General features: G+C 52.0%; 1 long non-coding RNA gene across 1 annotated transcript; it reads left to right on the top strand.

The window, feature by feature from the left end:
- The first annotated feature begins 466 nt into the window (after nt 1-466).
- On the top strand, nt 467-7,423 carry LOC144281540 (uncharacterized). Its single transcript, XR_013350012.1, has 3 exons — nt 467-1,143; nt 2,422-2,574; nt 6,656-7,423. It is a non-coding gene; the product is annotated as an uncharacterized LOC144281540 (long non-coding RNA).
- The last annotated feature ends 14,024 nt before the right edge of the window (nt 7,424-21,447 follow it).

The following is a 21,447-nucleotide window of genomic DNA, read 5'->3' as shown; positions in this document are numbered from 1 at the left end:
TATCCCCATCTTACAGATGGAGAAACTGAGGCAGTGAGAGTTTAGAAACCTTGCCCCAGCCTCGCACAGCTGGCCGGTTTCAAGGATCCAAACCTAGGTAGCCCGTGCTTTAGCTATTGGGAGCTCGAGAGCCACTCTACGCCCGTCCTCCTCGCCCCTGCCTCTCTCTTCTTTAGATCCTATCTCCTTCCATCAGTGGATGGATTACCCAGCACCATGAGCTGGGCGGCACCTGCCAGATGCCCCCACTGCGGATGGTGGTGATGGCGACAGGAAGACAGGCTGCCTCTTCTCTCAGAAGGTCGTGTCTCTGACTCCCCTTGGGGGGCAACGGTGGTCTTTGATGATTGGTGATCGTGGACTTGCCTTGGAGCCGTCAGCTCTTGGTGTCTCAAAGAGAGTTGAGGGGGGCAGTTCTAGGGCCTGGGGTCTGCGGTCTGAGCGCCGTGGTTCGGGGCTGAGGGAATTGGGCACCTGGTTTCTCCGTCAGGCCTCTGGTTCCTCCTTTGTGAAATGGGCACAGCGGTAGCCCCCGGCCCTGCACACAAGGATGGTAGTGAGAACCTGCCTGTCGACGCGCGGAGTCTTGTCGGTGTGTTTGCCATTAGGAGAGATGTTACCCCAAGTGCCAGGAGGCCACGTAGGACGTGGCGCTGAGCAACGTGCATGGTCATGACAGTCAGGAAGGGTTTGAATCTTGCCTTTATTATTTCTTCTCTCAGCCTCAGTTGACTTGATTTATAAAAAGAGGGTCATGGGCGTACGCACCTCATGGGTGCTCCTTTCAAACCACAGCGGTACAGACCCTTCCTTCTTTTGGGAAAGAGACAAAATTTTTCTCAGGGATTGATAGACCGATAGGTCTTGATGTTCAGCAATATGACTTGATGGCTGTTTTTGGAGGGAAAATTGTTGGCCCGCCTCACCCCGCTCGAGGGCCTGGGCTCAGTGGGCGGTGTGTGACCTTGCCCGGTCCACAGTAGCAGGCGCCCTCTCCACCCCCCGGCAGCTGGTGCCGTCCTTCTGCGGAGTCCCTGCAACCCTCCGACGGGGGCTTCCCTTCACTCCTGGTGCAGCTCGGAGCAACCCTCAGCTAGTACGGGACGGAAGCTGGAAGCTAAATACAGATTCTTTGACTCTCAGGTGGGCCCCCTGGGGGTGTGTGTTCCACACCATCTCCCCAAGGTCTCCAACGGGCTTGAACCCCAGGTGTCCATGCTGTTCACACTCAGTATTGGCTTCCTTTCCTCTCCATCTTCCCCATTCCCTTATCTCTGTGTCCTGGGAGCACTTCCCAAGCGAACCACCTGCACCCCAATCCTTGTCTCACCGCTCCGCTTCTGGGTGAACCCAGCTCGGGACGTCCAAGGTGACGGGTACTTCCCCAGGATATGAGAGAAGAGATGGAAGGAGGGTTTTGAGAGACAGGGAGTTTGAGCAACTTGGTGAGAACCAACCCATGGGCTTGAAGATGAAAGATGGCGGTGAGGGGTCACCAGGAATGGCCGAGGTCAAGAGCATTAGCTCACTTCTAAGTCGCGACGTCCTGTGCCATTGCTGTCATGACCCTCAGACCTTCAGTAAAACTCCCTGGTGGAACAGCATGGCCCTCATGGTTGCTTTGGGGCATCGAAGGAAAGGCTGTAGAGTCCTTTGGGCTGGCTCAGGGTGGCGAGAAGACTCCAGGAGCAGGATGCAAGACCCAGATGAGCTAGACTTCAGCCGAGGGATGTCTAGGAGACACCCAAGTCCTTGCAGGTGGGGTTGGGGTCTGCAGTGGGACACGTGCTGGGGCCATTTCACTGACATTGTAAGGGAAGGGTGACTCTACAAGACTGGAGATGTGGGGACATCCAGGTGCCTGCCAACGTGAGGCTACATGTGGGCAGCACCCACTGCAGTGCCCGGCTCATACCCATCACCCAGGAGATGGTAGACAGGGCCCTTTCTGAGGATGGTGGTGTCCGGTGCCAAGCAGGCACTCCCAAGAGCGGGGAAGCTGGGCCTCATAGAGCAGAATTGGAAACAGTGGGGCCAACCAGGCAGGTGGAACCCCATCCCAGGACCTGTCCTCATCAGATGCCCAGGAGACCTCTCCATGCCTCACTTTCCCCTTTGTTGAGCAGGAAACCCCAGCACAAACCACTAGTTCCCCCAGTCAACTTTTTTGGGATGCCTTTCATTCCAGAGCATTTTATTCCTAATTTGTGGCTGGACGTAGACACTATGAGGCAGGAATCCTCTGGTTTGTACGGCCAGAACCAGCATAGCGGGCCCGGGGAAGGTGCTCACTAGATATTTGCTTGAGAAATCAGTGAAGATATTTGTAGTTCTAGAACAAAGGAGTAAACCTGGACCCTATCTGTGGCTTCCAGGGCCCATGGGGTCTCTGAACAGCCATCTCTCTACCTCTGCCTCCAGGTGAGTCCTCCACCTGCTTAAAATGCAGACATTCCCAAGTCCTGGCTCAGCTTTCCCCCTGTGTGACGGAGAAGCAGCAACTGTGGGGATGTCAGTGTGCGTGCGCCACGTGGACAAAGGGCAGTGTGGGACATAAATCTAGAAAATTGGAAGGTGAGTATTCTTTGTTCTCTCTCTCTCTCTCTCTCTCTTCTTTCCTCCCTCCCTCCCTCTCCATCCCCCCACTTTCTTCTATAGGTTTTCTCTGAGCTTTTAAATGCTAATGAACATGGCATATCTCCAGGAGGAAGGGTCTACAGCTGCAGCAGGTCCCAAATGTGTTTGTTCCTAGAGTGTATTGATTCATGGATTTTACATGGCAAATTTGGGATTCGTGTTTCCCAGGAAATTCCTGGGAGAATGCTGACCTACAGAGTAAGGTCCAAGTTTCTTGACTCTATTTTTTATTATTATTATTATTTTTATTCTTTTTATTGGAGTTCAATTTGCCAACATATAGCATAACACCCAGTGCTCATCCCGTCAAGTGCCCCCCTCAGTGCCCATCACCCAGTCACCCCAACCCCCTGCTCACCTCCCTTTCCACTACCCCTTGTTCCACTCTGTTTAAGGTCTTTAGAGATCTGGGTCCTGCACTTCTCAGTTTCCCACCCCCCTTGGCCCACACCCTAGTTACTCTGCTCCAGACACTATGGTTTTCTCACCACCACATACTCTCTCATGCCTCCATTCCCTCTGTTGGGATGTCGGTGACCCTGTTGTCTGCTGGCTGAGCAACCGTCGAGGACCCAGGCCAAATACCACTTCCTCCTTGAGGCTCCCCCCAGACCCTTCACCTGTGTTCTCAGAGCCCCTGATACATTGTTCTTCTAGCAGAACATGGCCGTGATCATCTAGAAGGAGCTGTGATTGTTTCTGCCTCCTTTTAAACTCTCCGGGGTCAAAGTCCAAGTCGTGTATTCACAGTCGTGTCCTTAGTGATCAACGCAGGACCTATCACAGAGTGGGAGAGCACACATATTTATTTGTGAATAATGGCATGAATGAGGCTGGAAATGGAAATGTTTCCAGTCTTTAAAATGATAGAGAGAGAGAGAGAGAGAGAGAGAGAGAGAGAGGTGGCCCAGGCTCCCTTGTCAAGATCTCTACTCCTCAGTCCTTGTCTTCTGCTTCTATAGTTAACCCCATCCTGAGCAGCAGGAAGTGATATGTACCATGCTGGCAGGTTTCGGTTTTTTATCTTGCCAATAAAAAGTGCACGAGAGGATGAGGGGTGGGCTGAAAATGAGGAGTGAGTGAGGCTCAGGGGTGGATGCTGCACATAGTGTTTGCCCTAATCAAGGTCATGGGCTAGATTCCACTGCTCGCTCTGGAAACTTCCTTTTACTTGGCCTCTCGCTGGCATTGAGCAGAATTGCTCACTCTCTCCTTCTTGAAGCATCGTCTCCTCTTGGTGTCTAGGACACCACATCCAGCTCCCTAGTCCTCCTTCCTGCACTGAATCTCCAAATGTTGTAGGGTCCAAGGGCTCAGTCCTGGGCTCTTCTCTATATGCATTTTCCCCCAGGAGATACCATATACTCCACTGTTTTTTTTTTTTTAAGATTTTATTTATTTATTCATGACACACACACACACACACACACACACACACACAGAGGCAGGGACACAGGAAGAGAGAGAAACAGGCTCCCTGCAGGGAGAGCCCAATGTGGAACTCGACCCCAGGACCCTGGGATCACGACCTGAGCTGAAGACAGATGCTCAACCACTTAGTCACCCAGTTGCCCCCTACTCCACTGGCTTTAAGTATCACCTCTGTGCTGCTATCTCCTGTCCTGCCCTCACCTCTGAGATCCATGTACATTTACCCCAAAGCTCCACCGGCTGTCTAAAGGCCTCTAAACCTACTGGGGCCAAAGTAGGATCCTTGTTTCTCTCTACCCCAAATAGCTTTCTTCTTTGGTCTTCCCATTTCAGAAAATGGCGCCATTAGTTGTTCAAACCAAAAACCTTTCAGCAAGTCTAACTGTCAGTAAGTCCTGCATAGTCTATTCCTAAATATAGTGAGATCTATACCTTTTTAGCCATTTCCTCTACAATCATGCCAGCACGCTCACCTGGACCATTGCAATAGCGTCCAAACCAGTGTCTCCACTTCCTCACCTGCCCGACACTCCTTCCCATTGCTGCAGACCAAGCTCATGGGAGTTATTGCAAGAGTGAGGGCTTTGGAGTCAGATGTGGGTTTGCACCCTGGTTCTATCACGTATTATCCGTGTGATCTTGAAGGAGTGACTTAACTTCTCTGAGCCTCAGTTTCTCATCTGGGTAATAAAGGTGAAAGCAATCAACTTGCTTTGGAGCTGAGGTGTCTCCAGGGTCCTCTCTCCTATGGTTAAGATGATGAGGTGGGGTTACGGGCTAGACTTCTTCAGTATGATTCCCCCAGGAAAACCCAAGATCAGACTAGATATTCTGGGAGAATTGCATTTGGAGATATGCCCGTGCTAACTCGTGTGACCATGATAGTTGTATCTGCTAAGTGTCAAGCCCGGCTTTGGGTAATTACATACGTTGACATATGAGATTTGAAACAAGCCCTTGAGGGCCACTTGATTGGCTCAGTCTGTAGAGCACATGACTCTTGATCTCATGGTTGTGAGTTTGAGCTCCATGTTGGGTGTAGAGCTTAAGAATAAAATTTTTTTTTAAAAAAAGAATAAAATGTTAAAAAAAATAGTAAGTGGGATGCCTGGGTGGCTCAGCGGTTGAACCTTTGGCCCAGGGTGTGATCCTGGAGTCCTGGGATCGAGTCCCACATGAGGCTCCCCACAAGGAGTCTGCTTCTCCCTCTTCCTCTGTCTCTGCTTCTCTCTCTGTGTCTCTCATGAATAAGTAAATAAAATCTTAAAAAAACAATAAGTAAAACAACCCCATGAGATATAGTCAAGCAGGAGAGTCAGAGTAGTTACACACTTTGTAAATAGCACAGTCAAAATTTTGACCCTTGGTTCCATTCTTTGACCCTAAGGAAACTTGGGCTTTCACTTTGCAAAACCAGAGGAGCACGGCTACAGCCCTGCCCACCCGGGGGTGGTTTCACTCAGCAGACAGAGCCTGGACTCGGAGTTGGCCTTGGGTTTGAGTCTAGACTCTGCTGCTCCGTGAAGCCACTAAATCTCTCCAAATCTCTACTTTTACCTTCTGAGAAAAAAACCCCACAAAGAAACAGAAGCATGAAGACAATAGCAGTTAAGTCATCGGGTGGTGTGGAACCCGATGCGATATTACGTGCTTGAATGCTCTGTAAACTATAAACACTTGAATTATTGCTTCCTCCCCCATTAAACTGTGGGCGGAATGGGTCAGAGGGGCTGCTCTGGGGGCTGAGTCCTGCGTCTCGGAGCGCTGTCATGCACCTGTGTCACCACCGAGCGCGTCCCTGACTTCTCGGTCTGGGCTCTAGCTTTTGCTCACTCTCCACTCAGCTGCCTTTATGTTCTTTTTTTTTTTTTTTTTTTTTTGCCTTTATGTTCTTGACTCACTTTCTCTCTTGGGCGACTTGGTTCTCCGTCCTTATGTTCTTCTATTCTAGCCTCCTGGAAAACCTGCCTAGAGGTTCTCACTTGGAAGGAAACATCTGTATATCCGACTCCCAATTTGTATTAGTATTTTATTCGCACCCAAGGGAAGAGGGCCGTATTCTTAGCCCACGTGTAACGGTGAAAACCTTTTTTTCTTTCTTTCTTTCTTTTTTTTTTTTAGTTCCTACTTCCAGATATAAGTTTCTTACTGGGATAAGGTTCTGAGAGCTGCCTCTGTTCAGACCCTGTGTCTTTCCTTCTGCTTCCTCATTTGGGTCCCTAGGATGTAGCCCCCAACCCACCCTGGCCCCGTGGAGCTGAGCACATGATGGCCTGTGGCCAGTGGGGGGCAGCAGAGAATGAACTAGAAGGGGCTCGCACGAGTACAGGTGGTTCTGTGGTTGCTGGTTGAGGGGCTGGGGGTGAGGGGAGGGTCTGGTCCCTGTGTCTGCCCTGCTCCAGGTCTCAAGGCACACCCCCTGGGCCGGCCTGGAATAGAGAGCGGTGAAGTGGGAATTGTCTCCAGAAGGCTGGTGGAGAGAATGCACCTGTACTAGTGCAATAAATAGGATGCTGGTTGCAAGTGACAGAGATTTCCTTTGGAACCAGGTAAGATGGTTTTTATTTTTAATTTTTTTCTCCTGTAGATTGGCTCCTTCCAGGAACTGGAACCCTTGCCACCAGCAACTTCTGCCTCACATGTTCCCTGCTTCACTGTCTTCCTTTGGTTCTGATTGGACAAAACTCAGGGGAGGACTTCTCATCCTCTGGAGTTGGGTTATGGCCTGCCCGTGCAGCCGGGACAGGGATGGGGCTGTGTGTGTGTGTGGGGGGCGAGAGCATCCTCTGAAGGCAGCCAGGCCTGCACGTCGGTGGGGGAAGGAGCATTCTCCTGATGAAGGGCCTTCTCTTATGGAGGAAGAGATGGGCACTGGGCAGACACAGCACTGTGCACCTACACAGCCCACGGGTGGTACGTGACACTTTCCCTTTGGCACAAAGGCACCCCCCACGTCTCAGCTTCATGATCTGACCTTCAGGACCCAGGTTAGCAACCTTCCTCCCCACCTCCTTCCTGAAATGAAGGGTTAGCGTCCCAGGAGGACTGCGGTTTTTCTCTCCACCTTAAATCCACCTGCCTCTGGTCCATTCATAAGGATGGACTCTCCAGTAGGTGTAATGAAGGGGTCACCATGAGAGAGAGTCCTAGCTGGAGGGTGGAGTGGGGGGAAGCGGAGGGACCTCACCACCTCCCTGAGGTCTCGGTGAAGGTCAGCAATAAGCAATCACTGCAAATGTTCTACCCAAGACGCATCATCAAGAGTGATTCAGTCTGTGCCTGACATTTCCCACCAACCCTGAAAGCTAAGCCAGGGTTGCCTGGTGCTGCAATAAATGTCATCATTTGAGTGTTATTAGTGGTGTCTTCTGACCTACAGGGTCATCAGCAAAGCATGGATGGGATTCGTGGAGGCTTCAGGAGACCTGAGCAGTGTCCTGGAGCTGCCTGTGGAGGAGGAGGTGACAAAGGATGGGGGCAGGGTCTGCCCTGGAGCCATGGTGGTGGTGGGGAGATGGGACTCAGGGGAACTGGCTAGACCTGTGGGTAATTTGCACCCCAATTCCTTAAATGTGTAAAGTGTCTGCATGCACTGCTAGGTTTGTTCCCGTCTCACAGTTGAGGAGATGGAGGCTGTGAGAAAGAGAGAGAGAGAGAGAGAGAGAGAGAGAGAGAGAAAGTGATTTGCTTAGATTCTCAAAGTCAGTTGTCAAAGCTAAGGTAGGATCCAGGGCTTCTGATGCTCAGAGCAGGTCACTCTCTTTGGCTGGAGGGTGGAACAGAGGCAGCTGGAAAAGGGAACAAGAAGGCAGCTGATGGGACCGCATCCAGATGTCTGGGGACGGAGGCCAGTGCATGCAGCAGCCCCTGGGGGGTGTGCAAGGGGAATTCCGTAAAGTGAGTCATGGGTTGCTTTACTGAGAATGCTAGTTGGGGGGTGTGCATGCCGAATGCTATCGGAGCCCATGGGTGTGTGCTGACTTTTCCCATGGACAATTGCATTCCACCTTCTGGCACCTTCTTCAGGCCCAGGACTCTCTCCTGAGCTTCCAGTCTGCATATATGTGTAGGACACTCCCATTAGGAGCCCACAGTCCCCTCGGTCTCCCTGGATCTCAATCCCTGTTCCTCCATCCCCAAACTACTCTGCCTCCAGGATCTGCCACCTCAGTGAATAAGACCATCTTTCCTGAGTCATTTCAAGTCAGAAACTTGAGTGTCATCTTCAACTTCCACTCCCTTCTTCCCCACATCCAACATCGCCAAGTCCCCTGGACTCCTCTTCCCTAATGCCACTCGGATACATCCTGGCACAGCTTCTATCCTGGGGACCCAGACAATGGAAGCTGGGGTGGCTTCTCTAAGCACCCTGGGGGAGGTGGTGTGTCTCTGCTTTGCCAGAGCTGAGGGTGAGGCATGATGGGAGATGCCCCCATCGAGGGAGGGGCCAGCAGACTTGGCATCCTTTGGGGAGGGGAAGTAGGCATGGAACAGAACTGTTGACAGACTCCAGGCTGCTATATTGGGAAGATTTGACAACACACACAAGGAGAGAGTGAGGGCGCGTTGACGGCTGGTGAGAGGCGCGGGGGCCGGCTGGGGACGTGTCGCCACCACCCACACAGGAGGAAGTTGGGAACAGATTGCTTGGGACCCGTGCCAGCCTCCTCCGTCCGCTCCCTCTCTCCTGGTGCTGTCACCTGCCAAGCAATCGGGGAAGGGGCTGCCCAGTTGCAAGTGTATGTCCTGAGATGGGAATCCAGCTCTGCACAAAGGGACATCTACCATGGGGCTTGGTGCCCACATCCCATCCCATCCCACCTCATCCCACCCCATCCCATCCTATCCTATCCCATCCCATCCCATCCCATCCCATCCCATCCCATCCCACCCCATCCCTCCCATCCCATCTCATCCCATCTCATCCCACCCCATCCCATCCCATCCTAAGCACTCCTCCGATCCTAATATCCTACACATTTATGTTCCCATCCTGTGTTGTCTCATCCAATCCCACCCCCTTCCCTCCCAGCCTCTCACCATCTTATCCTCTCCCACATTCAGCTGTATAAGACATTTCTTCAATTTTCATTCGTTGTTATCTCACCTTGAGTGGATGAAAAACAAGAGGAAGAGTCCCGTTTATTATTTTAGGTCTTGGGGCAATAATCACGCTCTGCTTCTCAAGCTGGTTTGGAACCAGCTGAGCACGAGCACAGGAGTTGGGCAGATAGAGTTGTGGAGAGTGTGGCTTGGAGGTGACCACATGGAGCCTCCTAAGCCCCCCTTCTCAACACTTACCCTCCAGGCACAGACGAGGGGACAAGCCTACGCTTGTCCTCTAGGGGCAAGCCTACCTCTCCTCTAGGGGCAGCCCCAAGGGGTTGAGGGATCAGTGGACATTCCGCATCCCTTCTGCCCGGTCTCCTGCCAGAAGGATCTTTCCCTCAGGCTTCATCAGGACTATCTGTAGTTCAGCATCTCCGGGTGCCCAGTGGATTGAATCTCCTGGCTGAGCAAGACCTGGCCGGAAGAGTAAAAGCAGAAATGGCTTGTAGGTGTTAGTACCCCCCGGCCCGTCCTCCGCAGCCGGTGATACAGGGGAGGTGAGAGGACAGGGACCAGACTCCCACATCACTGACGAGGCCTTAGGAGGAAATAAGAAAATGAGAAGTAACCTTTTCAAGCACCTGCTGTGAGCACTCAATTCATTAAGCACATGGGGGTGGGCTGGGGGGAGTTGAAACCAGCCATCTCCACTTCCTCTAATTATCTTAGAGGCTGTCTGCGATGCCCCCCTCCTGCCCCATCTCCTGGATCCTCTAAAATGGGATCCCCACACCCGCTGGATCTGTTGCTGCTCCTGAGGCAGAGGGCTTGTGAGGAGACCATGGATTCCGAGAGATGGAGAGATGGAGAGCTGGCCAGGCTCAGCCCCCAAGTCTCCTCCCCTCACTGAGGCAGCACCTACTGGGGCTGGATCTCTGCTGGCCCCACCTTCCTCCCTGGGCTCCTTCCCCTCCTTGGCTTGGCTCCCTCCTTCATTCTCCCCGTGGGGGTCCCACCCCCTCCTGGGAGTTCACAAGGACCCTATTCTCTGGGAAACTGCCTTGGGGGGACCTTGGCAATCAACCTCCTTTGTAGCTCGGACATCTCCTTTTCCTCCTGGCCTCTCAAATGACAAGGGTCATGAATGTAGTCCTGGAGCCTGGGGACAAAGCTAGCAATTACTGAATTCCTGGCGGGGAGGACTTGAGTGTGTGTGAGTGTGTGCATGCATGCACTGGGGGGGTGGTGCACAATCTGTGAAGGACCCTAAATGGACCCTAAATGTGGGTCGTGAGAGGGGAATCCTGGGCTCTGACCTTTAGTAACCGTGTGGCCTCCGGCACGTCAATTCATCTTGAGACTCCATTGTCTCCACTCCAGTGGGTGCCTGTGGTGGATGTGACTCCTTACTGAGGGCAACCTGCGAGGTCAGAGCCCAACAGGAGCCCCGGGCGGTCAGGTGCTGTGTGATTGCCACTGTCGTCACCAAGTGGCAGTTGGCACCCTCATGGCTGCTGACATGTTGGAATGACAGCTCAACCACGTGCCTGGGGCAGTGACAGGGCTTTGGCTGGGGGTGTCTGGAGGGTCAGGACTTCAACAAGCAGAGGTGAGGGTGGCCTGGAGGGCATTTCATGGAAGGGCGAAGGCTCACCTAGAGGTTGTAGGCTTGAGGGGGCACCATGTAGTGGTAGGGGTTCGTGTGTAGGTGACGCAGGAGGGGTCACCTGGGCCAGAAGATTAGCAGAACCGCACTTCAGGCTGGTGAGGGTGAAGAGCCCAAATTGGCCAACCTATCCTTTTCATAGATGGGTAAACTGAGACTTGGGGAGGGGCCAGGACATAGAGCTGCCAAAGGAATGGGGTGCAGCTCAGGTCGGAGCTCCCTGTCTCTACCTTCCTCCAATTCCCGAGGCCTTGAATGTCCAGCTAGAGCGCCCATCAACCTTGCTGCCCTGGGATGTCACCGTTGCCTTTTGAGCAGGGGAATGAGGCTGACAGACGACAGCAGCTGGATGATCGCCTTTCCTTGAGTCTTGGTGCCACTCAGCTGACACCGGGAGCTTCTGGCTGGTGACACAGACGGGCTGAGGTCTGCGGGGCGCTGTGCCCACCTCAGATCAGGATGCTGGCCTGAGCCATCTAGATGGGAGGCCCCCAGTCCTGGCCGCCTGTCGGGTCACCCGGAGAGCGGAACAAGGGAAAGGTGCCTGGGTCACCTGGGGGTCTCCCGGGCCCACTCCGCAGGTGATACTTTCCTGGCCAAGCTGGTCTTCGAGGCTCCGTGCAGGAGATCACACTGTCCCCACCAGGGTGGGGACTCGGGAGCAGGTTTCCCGAGAAGAACCTGCCGGAAGTGTGATTTGTTAGAGCTGAATTTCCATGGGAACACGACAGGGCAGGACGGGAAACACGTGTCAAATGCCCCGGCCGGTCCCTCCCTTGTGCACGTTTCCAATCACATGCCATCCGCCTGTCGCCTGTCGGAAGCGCCTCACCCTTGGGCTGATCCTAATGATACAGCACAGCCTGCCCTCCCTGTTTGCGGCTCCCTAACTGCCGTGGCCTGCGGGATGGTCATTAGCACCTTGACATTCGCATCTCCCACGTCCATCCAGCGGTGATTAGGGGCTGCGACTTGCCCGGTGTCCCAGCACGGGGTGGGAGGGGTCCCCAGGGGCCGGCTGCCGAGGCCGGAATGGGTGGGGGCAGCAGGGGCCCGGGCAGCTCGTGCCATCTAATTACCTGGCTGCAGCCGGTGGGCCTGAGCCCCTCTGAGAGCCGCCCGGCCCACCCCCTAATCCTCCGCCTGCCTCTCGCCGCCTTAACGAGCCGGTGCCACCAGCTGCCGCGCGGCTAGATGGGACTAAGTTTAATTGCTACCCCAAATGTCAGCCCTTTCAAACCCACAGTATTTCATCACTTACCTTTAAAGAAGAGGGGAAAAAAATCAATTTGGACCGCGAGTTTCGGCAGCAAAGCCTGCAGAAAGGGCTGCCCAGTTCTTCAGGGGAGCTGTTCTTTTCATTAAAATAGCTATTTTTAAAACTCTCTCCCTCTCTCTTTAACACGAGATGAAAAATCCCAGCTACAAGAAGAAACCCTTTCATGAGGGAATAATAATATAAAAAAGAGTTTAAAAAAACCACTTCTAAAATGGGTCCCTTCTTTTTTTTTTTTTTAACCTCTCAAAGGTTAAAAAAAGAAAAGAAAGGGTTTTATTCTCCAAAGGCTTTCACACGTGTGATCTCATCCACTCTCAGAGCAGCTGAGGGGTTTGGGGGGAGGGCAGATGTCATTGTCCCCATTTTATGGATGAAGGAATGCACCCCCCAAGAGGCTAAGGAACTGCTGGGGGTGGGGTTGTCACACATCTAAGGGGCAGGAAAGAGGATCCCCATTTTCTGCTCCCCAGACTGACCTCTTCCTATGGGTCCCTCCATTCTCTTGCCAGATACACTGACCTCCCAAATTCAGCTATTTACCTACAAGTCAGCAAGTAAGAGTAAGGGACGTTAAAAAAAAATACACACACAACCAGAGACCCATTGGAGTTTAACACTTATTTAGACTCTCCGCGAGATCACAGCCATCCTTTCTTCCCTAGGGAGAATTTCCCTCCTTTTCCTTTAGAAGAAAGGGATGTAATTCTTTTGGAGATTACATTCCCCGGAAACTGGTTTCTTAAGCTCCCGCCTGAAGAAGTGTTCCAAAGTCTGCAGACTAATTAACCCCATTGTTCAGAATTAATCACCTCAGGAATATTTGGAGTCAACAAGAAATGTATCAATTGGGCTCTTAATAAACCTAATGAAACGACTCAACATAAAGGCATATGAAATAGACGGAAAACATTAGCATAAACCACCAACCTCCCCGAGCTCTTGGCAGCACAATCTTAATTGACACTTTATTAGCACCGAGAATTGCTATCAATTTGGCAAATCCCCCTGCATTGCCTACTGAAATGATAGACAACATTTTTTAAAAGAGAAAAAAATGGGGAGGCGGGGTTGAGGAAGGGACTTGGAATTTTGCTTGCACGAAGACAGAGGAGAAATGGAATTGGGGTCCTGGGTGGAAACGGAGTGTCCTCCTCGTCACTGGATGGAGTCCAGTGAGGACAGGAGTCTATGCCACCAGGTCCTGCAGGGTTGGGGAGTCTACACCACCAGGTCCTGCAGGGTTGGGGAATCGTCACTGACACGCAGCTAGAAGCAGGCCCAGCCCTCTGCCTCGATGACTGCTACAACCCCACAATGGCTCCCCTTGCCAGCGGAGACTCCCCCCAACCCTGCAGTGTTCGGGATGGGGAGTCTGGGCACAGGTAGGAGTGAAAGAGGTGGGTGAGCCACGAGGAGCTTAGAATCTTTCTTGGGTTTTAGCTTCTTGCTTCCCCAAAGGTTGGGGACTGTTTCTAATCCTACATTCTTCGGTCTCTGTTAGCCCCTGATAACCCAGCCCTGCGTTTGGGGTAAATGTCAGAGGGGCCCTGGGTTCTCCTTAGCAGCCTCAGCTCAACCACGAGCCAGGGAGTAAAATCTCCTGGGGTTTTACTTCAGGAGCCCAGACACAACTTGGTGTTTGTGTCCTGGGTGTCAGCGATGCCACCCTGACATCACTGACCGCCTCTCACCTTCTTCCTTCTTCTCTCTCTTCTGGGGCTATGATTCATAAGGCAGTTTTAGGGCTTAGCCCAGGGAGGCAAGGTGGCCCCACGTCTTCTGGGGTGGCCCTGGCTCGCTTGGGGCGGCCGGAGAGGAAGAAGTCCCGAAGAACACGGTGCCGTCCCAGACAGGATGTGGACAGCGGCAGTGTCCAGCCCTTGGACAGAGAATTGGAGAAATAAAGGGGAGACAGTTTCTGCTTGATTTGAGACTGACGGAAGAATCTGGTATATGCCACCAACTTGGCTTGGGTTCTATCTTGTGCAGCTATGGCGGGCGTAAGCCCTGGGCAGGGGGCCTAGACTACCTGGGTTTGAATCCTGGTCCTGCCAAGTATTACCAATGTGACTTCGTGTGCCTCAGTCATCTCATCTGTAAAATGGGATGGTAACAGTGGCTCCTAATAGGGTTGTGAGAAAGTTTGAGGAAATGAGTGTAAGGTCCTTAGACCCGTGCTTGTCACAAAGTAAACACTATATAAATGTTTTGCTCGTATTATTGAAAAGGAAACTGGAAGAAAGCATGGGCTAGCATTCATTGACCATCCACTACGAGGTGTCATGAAAGCCAAGGGTGGAAAGAAGTTGTCAAAGAGAAGAGTCAACGGGATCAAACACTCCAGATTGATAAGATCCTGCCTGGGGGGTCCCCCACTGAAATCAGACCTGAGATCTGATGTCAGGGTGATCTTAACACCAAGCGGAGGGGTGTGTGGGTGGCTCAGTCAGTTATGCTTCCCACTCTTGATTTTGGCTCAGGTTGTGATCTCAGGGTGGTGAGATTGAGCCCCGTGTCAGCCTCCATCAGGCTCTGTGCTCAGTGTGGCGTCTGCTTGGGATTCTCTCTCTCCGTCTCCCTCTCCCTCTCCCTGTCGAGGGGCTAGATCTCACGACACATGAGATCATGACCTGAGCCAAACTCATGAGTCGGACGCTTAACCGACGGAGCCACCGAGAAGCCCCGCCCATCACCTCGTTCCACCCTCACCGAATCCTCTAAGGTAGGTACGGTATTTACCCTCCTTTTATACACAAGGGAACTGGAGCATGAAGGAGTTAAGTGCTTTGCCCAAGATCAGACGCATGTAAAGGCTAGAACTAGGACTAAGCCCAGACAGTCTGGACCCAATATCTGCAGCCTCAACCGGTTAGCCGTGTCCTGGCTGGGGCTTCAGTGCTCCAGCTTTGAGAGCAACATCAAAGGTGCAACCATAATAACTGTTTCTCCAGAACTCATGCCAGAGCTCGAATCTGGGAGCAGAGACACGGGGTCTTCCTCTGAGGCCCATTGAGGTTGTCCTTCCAGCATGAATGAACTCGAGCAAACCTTGCTGTCAAACGTTGTATCAGTTCTGGTTGGGTACACGATGGCACGTAGGCTTCTTCAGATCATTGCAGCTGGCGTGCAGGAAGATTTCTAGAAAGTGCCATGGCACTTCCTGCCCAGGGGCACTTCCCCTGCTTCACCTAGGCCGCAGGCACTGGCACTCTTCGAATAACGTTCCAGAACTTTGCTTCGCTTCTTTCCGCCTGAGTGTCTACAAGAGCTGGGCGGGTAGTCTGTACTCTGCCAGTAGCTGTCACCATCCAGTCTATGCGGCCTCCTGCTTTGAAATGTCCTGAGGTCGTCGTCTGAACAGGAATATGTTTGCCCACTTGGATGACATAGACAGCTCTTAAAATCAGACACGATCAATACCATTATAATTTGCTTGCGAATTTCTCTCGGGGCTCATGCGCTCTGGTCCCCATCCTCACAGAGACTCTGATCTTAGATTTTTCTCTCCCCTTCTCTTATTTTCTTGCTTTAAATGGGATCCCTAAACAATATATCCCTACGTAAGATACGGTGTCATTTGACTTTATATCAAAATGGTACAGCCGAAGGGTCTTTTCAGAATGCAGACCTGATCCATCAATGTGATATAGCATATTAATAGAATATGTACAATTATAATACCGGATTAGCAGAGTAGAAACCAAATGATCATCTCAATAGAGACAGAAAAGGCGTATGACAAAATCCAATACCCTTCCGTGATAAAAACGCACAATAAACCAAGAAATAGAACTCTCTCAACCTGATAAAGAGCATTTATTAAAAACCCACAGCTAACATCGCCCTTACTGGTTCAAGAGTGTATTTTCCTTCTAAAAATCAGACACAAGGCAAGGATGTCTGCTCTTACCACTTCCATTCAACACTGTGTGGAAGTTCTAGTCAGGGCAATGAGGTAAGAAAATGAAAAAAAAAAAAAGGCAGTAAAAGGCATTCAGATCGGAAAGAAAGAAGTCAGACCACCTCTATTGGCAGATGGCATGATCTTATCTGTAGAAGCCCCAAAGAATCCATAGAAAAACCGTGAGAACGAATAAGGAGGCTCAGCAAAGTTGCAAGATACAAGATCGATATGAAGATCGGTTGGGTTTCTACATACCAGCACTGGGCGATATGAAAATGAGATTAAGAAAAACAATTCTGTTCATAAGACGATCAAAACAAGACTTAGTAGTAAATTTAACCAAGAATGTGCAAGAGTTGTTCACTGAAACCTAAGTAAATGGAAAGACGTGCACGTTCATGGACCGGAAGACATGGTGCTGCCAAGATGACACGACGGCCCCGGGCAAACCTCCAAAGCAGGGCTTTCCTAGTAAAATCCCCACCGCCTTCTCTCTCTCACTTTTTTAGAAATGGACAAACTGATCCTAAAACTCCAGTGGAAACACAAGGCATCCCAAATAAGCCAAAACAATTTTAAGAAAGAACAGAGGGAGAGGACTCACAGTTTCCTATTCCAAAACTTACTACAAAGCTATAGGAGTCAAAATATTGTGGGGCTGGCATAAGGATAGACATATAGATCAGTGGAATAGAAGTGGAAGTCCAGAAATAATCCTAGACATCTGTGGTTTTCGATAACGGTGCCAAGATGCAATGGGGAAAGAATAAACTTGTCAACAAATGGCACTGGGACAGCGAGGACAATGGTGATCCCCACGCAACAGAATGCACGGGGAGCCCTATGTCACACAACAGTAAGGGGCGCCGGGGGGCTCAGTCCGCCGAGCATCTGCCTTGGGCTCAGGTCATGATCCTGGGGTCCTGGGATCAAGACCCACGTAGGGCGCCCTGCTCAACCAGGAGTCCGCTTCTCCCTCTCCTCTGCCCCTTCCCCTGCTCATGCTTGCTCGCTCTCTCTCTCTCTCTCTCTGTCTCTCACGCTGTCTGTCTCTCTCTCAAATACATAAACAAAATCTTCAAAAGAAAATTTATATTAAAAAAAAAAAAGGAAAATGCAAACCTGATCCTGTCAGTCCCAGCCTAAAATCCCTCACCTGGCTTCCTGCCGGTTCCTGGGCCTCATTTCAGGCCCCTTTTGGCCTTTGGATTTCAGTCTTCTTTCCATCAAAATCCCTCAAGGGAATATGCCAGGTCTCCCGCCTCCCTCTGGGCCTTTGCACAGGCTGTTCCTTTTGTCTAAATCGCTCTTGATCCATTCTCTACATCTTCCAAGGAACCTTCCATGACCTTCCAAACCATCATGTCAAGACTCACATAGCCCTTGCCCTTGTGGTTTCCCTTCTGAATATTTGCCTCTATTTGTGTGTGCGCACGCTCACGCACACACACAGAGTTCATTTCACTAACGTCTACCTCCCCCACCAGACCCCAAGCCTTGCTCCCTATTTTATCCCCTATTTTTAGGGCCTGACTTCACCAGCCCCTTGTTCTTGGCTCCGTTTCATCCTCCCATCCTGGGGTTCTCAATCCTGGCTGCCCGCTTGGATTACCCAGGGGTTGTTTGTTTTTGTTTTCATTTTGTTTTTTTAAACCTAAGTCCAACCAAACAGTTGGATCAGCATTTCTAGGGGGTGCGACCTGGGCAAGGATGATTTAAACAACCCAGTGATGCTAACGTGTAGCCAAGGCTAAAGCGGCCGCTTCGCTTCGGTCTCTCTTCCCTCCCTGCTCAGGGCCACCCAATCTGCACTTACCCTGAGCACCTGCGAGGTGTCAAGTCCTGGGCGAGTCCCTGGAGAACCCAGAGACCTGAGACATCCTTTCCGGAGAGAGCACACCCCCTTCTGAGTTTCCCTTAGGGCTTCTTAATACCAGCGGCTGCTAAGACACAAAGTCAAGCAGAGAAAGCGTGGAAGCATTTCGGAGCTCAGAGTCAGTGCTGGGGACTCCCACGAGTATGGCTGTGACATCTTTGGCCTGAGGTCTCCCCGTAGCTCCTGACCCAGCTCCTTGACCCTGCCTCGCTTTTGCCATGGCTGGGGGCGCTTCTCCAATCTTCTTTTTGTATCCGTCCTGGCTGTGTAAGACAGAGAAGCCCTAGGGGTGGCTTCAGATGTTCGAAGTCCAGGTTACTACACATCTGCAAGTCTAGCCTGCTTCCACCTCGGCAAACCGCCCTCTTGTGCAGAACTCCCACCGGGGTGGCTGCAAATTTCTTGGGGTCCCAAGTGGGAGGGATTGGGGTAACAACCTGGTTGAGAGTTCAGAGGTGGAGCTGGGGGGGATTCATGCTGAAGCTACACTTGTGTCGAGGCACACAACTTTGACTCAGGTTGTCCATGATCAATCGAAATAAGAAGCAAAAATTATATATATATATATATATATATATATATATATATATTTAAAAAGATTTTATTTATTTATTCATGACAGACACAGAGAGAGAGGCAGAGACGCAGGTGGAGGGAGAAGCAGGCTCCATGCAGGGAGCCCGATGTGGGACTCGATCCCGGGACGCCCCGGGCTGAAGGTAGACACTCAACCCCTGAGTCACCCAGGTGCCCCAGGAGCAAAAATTTTATAAAAGAAGACTGTCTAATTTACACTAAATTGAGAAAACATTACTTTCCCATATCTAAGAACATTTATTATTATTATTATTATTATTATTATTATTATTATTATTATTATTATTATTTTAAGAGTCCCTGGAGGTGAGTTGGTGGAAATGCTGACAGGGTCCCCGCTGTTCCTTGGCACTGCCTCCGAAGAGACTTTTCCGGTCTTCCTGGAAAATGCTCTGTGTCATTGTTCTCTGAGCTTAAAATAAGAGCAATTTCACATCCTTTCAAATAAGACTGTGGCTTCGGCGTGGGAAGCAAGGGGCAAAGGGGCTTTGGCCTCCGTCTCCTCTGTGTCATAGGCTGCCTAGGGGGGCCCAAGGACACCTAGTTCCCCCGTTTCTTTTCCTATAAAATGAGGGTAACAGCACCTACCTCATCAGGTTTTGGGGAGACCCAGTGAGAAGATACACATAGAACACTTAGTGCAGCCCCTGGCGCAGAATAAGCTCTCAAGAAACTATTGTAACGAGGCCCATGAGCTACGCCTGGATGGTGTGTCCGCGTGCTTACGCGTGCAAGGGCCAGGCGCTGTATTTCTGGGTCCGTCCCTCATGTCCCATGTCATCTAATGTACACAATCTAATGAATAATTGAAGAAAAATTAGGCATTAATATTTAAACCGTGCTCTACGTCGCTGATGCCTTATAACGTGGGGTTGGCTTTGAAATTATTTTTGGTCTGTGGAGCAACATGGCAGCATGTTTGATCGATGGACCCACGTTCTTGTTGTACATGTTTCTCCCAGTGTCCACCCACCTGAGAGGCCCTTTCTGATGGATCTAGACCCTCACGAGGTCAGGTCATAGGCCTGGGGCTTGGGACCTGCTTTTAGCTTCCCGCTGCCAGCGTGAGACCAACCTCTGGGAGGAAGCGGAGAGGCAGGGGTGTGATGGGCTTGGTGGGAGCTTTACAGCCATGGGTGGGGGGGGGTGTCTCAGCCCTGCTCTGCTGCACCAGGCCAGTAACAAAACAGCTTGAGGCCCCTAAACAGTCCACTGGCATCGGGATCGTGAATCTGCTTTGCAGAACAAGAACTGGAGGCTCACGGAAGAGAAAGGGGCTGCTCTAAGCCCCCTGGTGCCGCCAGTGAAGGATCTGGCTTTGGCCCCACGTTCCCGGACCTTTGCTATCTACCAAGGGAGTGGCCCAGGCTTTCCAGGCTCAGTGGCCAGCTCCATCCGGCCCCGAAACCCCGTCCTCTGGGACTGCTCCCTGCTCCCGCCTGGGCAAATGGGCCTTGCCAGTGCATACCCTACTCAGGGGCCCAGGCTGGCAGCTCACAGAAACCCCAAAGGCCACTGGGACGGGGAGCTGGGAAGGGGTCAGGAAGGTCCCTGCCTCCAGCATGTGGAGACATGGAGAGAAGGTGGAGGTGATCTGGGGTAGATGCCCGCCTCTGGGGCGGGGGTAGAGAACCCCATGGCCCTGAGGGGCTCTGTGGCTGTCACCATAGGCGGTGGGGGCCGAAGTGGGTGAGGGCAGTGGCCGGCAGGTGGCCCAGGGGCCCTGCACAGACATCTGGGCAACTGGGGCGGGGGGGGGGGCGGTGGCTGGGATGGTGGGCAAAGCCTGGCGACCTACCTCCGGGCTGGCTGGAGGGACAGGCAGTGAGGGAAGGATGGAGGAGGAGGCTCAGACGTCCCCGCCACAGCCACGGGCTGCAGCTGGACGTCCTGGGGAGAGGGACGCATGTGGGCAGAACAGCCTCACCGTCCTCTGTGCCTGGAGTCCGCCCTTCAGTCGGGCAGCTTGTGTCTTCAAGGACTGTCCTTCCTCTCCTGGGAAGGGCCGGGGCCATCCCCTGGCAGCTCTGAGTGCACACACGGGGCACTGCCGGCTGCAGAGACAGCCACATGCAGGGAGGAGAGCCTGGGAGCTCTGGGTGACCTTGAATGGGCCCTGTCCTCTCCCTGGACCTCAGTCTTCCCATCTGTAGAGCAGGGGAGACCGAGTCTAGCGACCTCTGACGCCTCTCCTTGGGCTGACAGTGAGCAGACCCCGGAGACATCTAACCCATATTTGTTGAATAAGTGAAGGAGTCAATGTGGTTCTGGGCCAGAAACAGGAATGAGTGGGGCCGGGGGGGGGGGGGGGCGGCGGGGGGTGACTTTTGAAAGACAAACCCGGAAAGCTACCAACGGGGGCGCCCATCTATTGACTGCTTCGGCTGTGACGGGCAGCTGCCCCGCACTTCCCACTCGGTGTCTGATGACATCTCCATAACCACCTAACGCCGTGGGCTCTGCCGATTTTTCCACTTTGCAGATGACAGAGCCAAGGTCGCAAGAAATCACCCACCAGAGTGATGGCATCACCCGGGACTGTTTCCGCTGTTGGCCACACAAATGCAACTCGTAACAACAGGCTTGAGGAGAAAAGATGATTTATTGCTTACGTACCTGTCAAGCACGGGGGTGGCCGGGCCCAGGGGCTCAGGTGATGACTTCAGGACTATGTCCCTTCCCTGTTTGCTCACTTCTCTGTGGCTTTGGATGGCGGGGACTCCCATCCTGAGCTTAAAAAGAAAAAAATTAGCTAAGGCCCAAATTTCGGAGGTCAGAGCAGCTGGGTCAAAACCAGGGTGGCCCAGCGGTTTAGCGCCGCCTTCAGCCCTGAAGACCTGGAGTCCTGGGATCAAGTCCCACGTCAGGCTCCCTGCATGGAGCCTGCTTCTCCTTCTGCCTGTGTCTCTGCCTCTCTCTGTGTCTCTCTCTCTCTCTCTGTGTCTCTCATGAATAAATAAATAAAATCTTAAGAAAAAAAAAATAATTTCTTTAAAAAAAAAAAAAAA

This window comes from Canis aureus, chromosome 13 (genome assembly GCF_053574225.1).
Source record: "Canis aureus isolate CA01 chromosome 13, VMU_Caureus_v.1.0, whole genome shotgun sequence".
In the NCBI taxonomy this organism is placed as follows: domain Eukaryota; kingdom Metazoa; phylum Chordata; class Mammalia; order Carnivora; family Canidae; genus Canis; species Canis aureus.
This window is presented reverse-complemented; position numbering and strand designations above follow the sequence as displayed.